The sequence below is a fragment of the Octodon degus genome, unplaced genomic scaffold (assembly GCF_000260255.1).
Source record: "Octodon degus isolate 3935 unplaced genomic scaffold, OctDeg1.0 scaffold00333, whole genome shotgun sequence".
Classification (NCBI taxonomy): Eukaryota; Metazoa; Chordata; class Mammalia; order Rodentia; family Octodontidae; genus Octodon; species Octodon degus.
This window is the reverse complement of record NW_004524909.1, coordinates 715,410-719,534: the sequence shown is the minus strand read 5'-3', so window position 1 is coordinate 719,534 and position 4,125 is coordinate 715,410.

Genomic DNA, 4,125 nt, shown 5'->3' with positions numbered 1-4,125 from the left:
TGCCATGTGCTACTCTGCCTTGGAGCCAGCTGAGTATGAAATGAAACTTCCACTAACTGTGAGCTAAATAAACCTTTCCTTTCTTAATTTTGGGCATTGGGTATTTTCTCCCAGCATTAAGAGAAAAGTGAAACTGTATTTAAACTTCAAACTGTTTTTAAGCTTCAAAGCTGTACTTAAACTTGTGAAGGCCGACCAGATAGCTCAGTGCACTAAGTGCCAACTTAGACAAGTACAGGGATTGGAATTCAATCCCTGACACCATATGCCATGCCAGTTCTGCCCCTAGGCATGTTGAGCCAGCTGCCAAGACCAGTCATGGTGGTGCTCACCTGTAATCCCAGCACTGAGGAGACTCAAAACAGGAGGATCACTATGAGCCCAAGCTATGTAGTGAAACCCTGTACCAAATACATAAGAAAAAATAAAATTATAAAAAGGCTTGTATGTACCAGCCTCAGTCTCCACCTATAATTTCTTTTATATACCTTTGCACAATATCAACCCCCTCCAGCCCCAATCACAAGCAAGTCAAACTTACCAGTAATCTATGTAGGACATGGCCTCTATTCTAGTGGTAATTTGAAACAATTGTAGAGTTGTTTCCATACTGATGTCTACTCCAGACAATTTACCTATTGTCTCAGATATTTAAGAAGCAGAAATGATTACTGAACAACAAAAAGATTTTATTTGTAATTTTGGCAAGTGAATGAAGGTGTCAGACTCTGATGCTCACATGAGTTAGAACTACAGTTGATTCATTTCTGTGGTCCTACTATCTGAGATTAAGACAGTCCAGAGCAAGAGTTGACATTACACCTTGACAGTATGTGCCAGAGAATTAAAGCACCTTTCACTCGGAAACTCATACACCTGTATATAGCTTTATTGCTAAGCCCAGAAATCCTTCAAGTTTCATGTACCTCTGCTTTACTTGCCTCACATCCACCCTGCCTTAAAATTGCTACATGATATTTTGGAGTTTATTCATTCATATTAACTCTGCCTTCTCTACTGCAATGGTTTCTATTTCAGTGTGAGATAATGTGTTTTTTAAAATATCTAGTAGAACAATTATTTTATCCCATGTTATCACCAAGTACTTATTGTAAGGTGGAGTTCAAGTGGCTTGCCAGAAATCTCAGGATGACTCTAAAGTATAAAGTAAGAGACTGCAGTAATTACATGCAGTGAATGTTGCATGTTAACTATGCATTTCCAGAGATGGGAGGTTGCTATTTCACCTGACTTCTTTTATAAAGTGTCAATACTTTCATTCTTTTCTTAAATGTATTTGGTACAAAGTCTCACTGGTCAGACTAGTAGTGATTCTGATTTCCACCACTCCAGCACTAGGATTATAGGCATGTGTACCACCAGGCCCAGTCTTGCTGGCCAGCTCAGTGCACATGGGGGCAGGGCCAGCATGGCATGTGGTGTCAGGTACTGAATCTCATCCCTGTGCTTGCCTAAGCAGGTGCTTAGTCTGCTGCTGAGCTATCTCACTGGCCCCCACACTTAATTCTAAAATTTGATTTTTTAATCTCTATTATGTCCCCTGATAGTTATTTTTCATGTAATGGATATTTAGTTTAGCCAAGATTTTTTTCCCATTTTTCTATAAAGTGCACTGATTTTCATAGAATGTTAATCCAAAAATGTGTTTCCTGCATCTTTCCTTAGGGGGTGAGCTGCTTTTTTCAGGCTGGGTCTGGGGAACCAAGGGCTTCTTCCTCTGCACCAGTCCTGTCACTCAGCAGTGGAAAAGGATGAGAATATTTGTTTTGTAAATTCTTCCTAAATAAGTTGCTGCTGTCATTTGCTTGCTTTTTAGGTCTCACCACAGATGGCAACTCCTACAACAGGAAGGGTGTGAGGAGTAGAGGGCCCACAGTAACTGGCAGTTTATTATGGCGTAAGCACAACTTACGATGAGCCATGAGCCCTGAGCACCTTCTACATGAGGGAATTCTGTTTAAAAATTTTACTATGAGGTTTGCAGGCTAGAAACCTCACTTTATTTTTCACATTAATATTTAAACATCAAATGTGAATTAGATTCCAAAGAATCCTCTTTTAAATAGGAAAAGCATAATTGGTTTTATAAAAGGGTATGAAAAGGGGAAGATATGGGAGAAGTTGAGGAGGAGCTAGAGGAAAAATGTGGTTTGGGAACTCATTTCTTTGATTGTGCATAAGAGTGGAACTCATGATGTCTTCATTGCTGGACTGCTGGCCAGAGCCCATTGACAGTGTCATACTGCTGACCTAGATAGATGCATACAAAAAAGAAATTGCAAAAATGGGCTTCAAATTTTTTATTCTATGTTCTTTTAAAAATGTAAACAGTGGTTACCAGATGCTGAAGAGCCCAGAATGAGGGAAAGATGCAGAAAAGTTGATCAATGAATATAAATTACAGTTCATATAACACCAAGAGATTATCCTGTAAAATAGGGTAACTGGAGATAAAAATAATGTGCTGCATATTTCAGAAAGGGAGGAAAAATTTTCACCATATAAAGTTAAATGTTTCATTTAATTTAAATATTACGCACTGACAAATCTTTGCCTGATATACTATTGATATGTTTAATTTCTGTTTTCATGTGTCACTTGAAAATATATTTAATTTACATAAAAATAAATAATAAATTTTAAAATGTATAATAAATTCAGGCAGTCTTTTATCATCTTGCTAGTAGCCATGCTGCATTAATATGTGATAGGCATTTGAAAGAAAAGCTATTTTACACTATTGGAAGGCAAAACCATTTTCTCTAACTATAAAAATTATTTTCTTTATAAATTATATTTAAATAAATATTTAGCATTTGTACCACATTATTCAACTTTACCATTGCTGGGATAAAATATGCCACAGTCACAATATTTAAAGGAGGCAAGACTTAATTTTACTTAAGATTTAGAGAGATTCAATTAACAGTTGGCTACTCCAAGGCAAAAAACAAGTAAAGGAAAGACATGACAGTGGAAAACTGCTCAACTCATAGAAGTCAGGAAACAGAGACCAAAGGTAAGTTCAGGGAAAGAAGATCTATTCTCCAAAGGCATACTTTCAGTGACATACTTCTTATCAAGCACTATCTTCTAAAAACAAATTTAGCTATCACTTCATCAGTGGATAACTTCACTGATGAGTATAGCGTTCTTCTGATACAATCATGTTCCAAAGTCTCTACCTCTAAACACATGAGACTTTGGGAGAAATTTTTTATCTAAACCATAACATTCCAGTCTTGGCCCCCCAAAAGTCTCATGTTCACTTCATTATGTAAAATGTATTCAGTCCATCTCTAAGTATCATCAATGTCTTTACAGTCTCAATAATGCAGAGTAGTCCAAATCCAAAGTCTTCTCTGAGACCCAAGGCAAATTCTTAGTTGTAAGCCCCTATAAAATTTTTTAAAAGTAAAGCCATGTTGTTATGTTGAGCTGTGGGGGACTCAGGTCAATAATTTCTGACATTGCCAGTTAAACAGAAGACCCATTGCTATTATGGGCTACTGGACTCTTTTAGAATATTTTGCTGAGTTTACACACCTATAATATTCAATAAAAGAACTTAAAAAATGGGATATAACTATGAATGTCCATTTTGTATCTGTGTATTCAAAGTGGTTGGGATAGGTATATAGTTGCATTCTCTTAATGAATAGAATGATTTTTTCTAATGGTGTTTGTAAGTAGGATCACAAGTCTGCATCTTGTACAGCAATTAACCACTAAGAAGAATATATGCAGTGTATTATTTGTTGAAACTGTACTCTCGATTTGATTTGAAACTGTCTCATTGCTATATGTTTATCAATAAAACTTTTAAAAGAAAAGAAAAAAATAAAATAAAATATAAACCTTGAAAAAAACTTTTTTTTAAAAAAAGTTAAGTACTTCCAATATAAAATGGCACAGAGTAAACATTTCCATTCAGAACAAAAGAAGGGATAGAAACAAATCAAATCAAATCATGACTGAAAAAGAGTATGGCAAATACTAAATCCTGTTATTCCTTGTCCAGCACCCACAGCATGTTTGGGCAGATGTGAACACCAAAGGGTTTGGAGAAGCCTAACTCTATGTGGTTTCCAATTGTAGCTCATG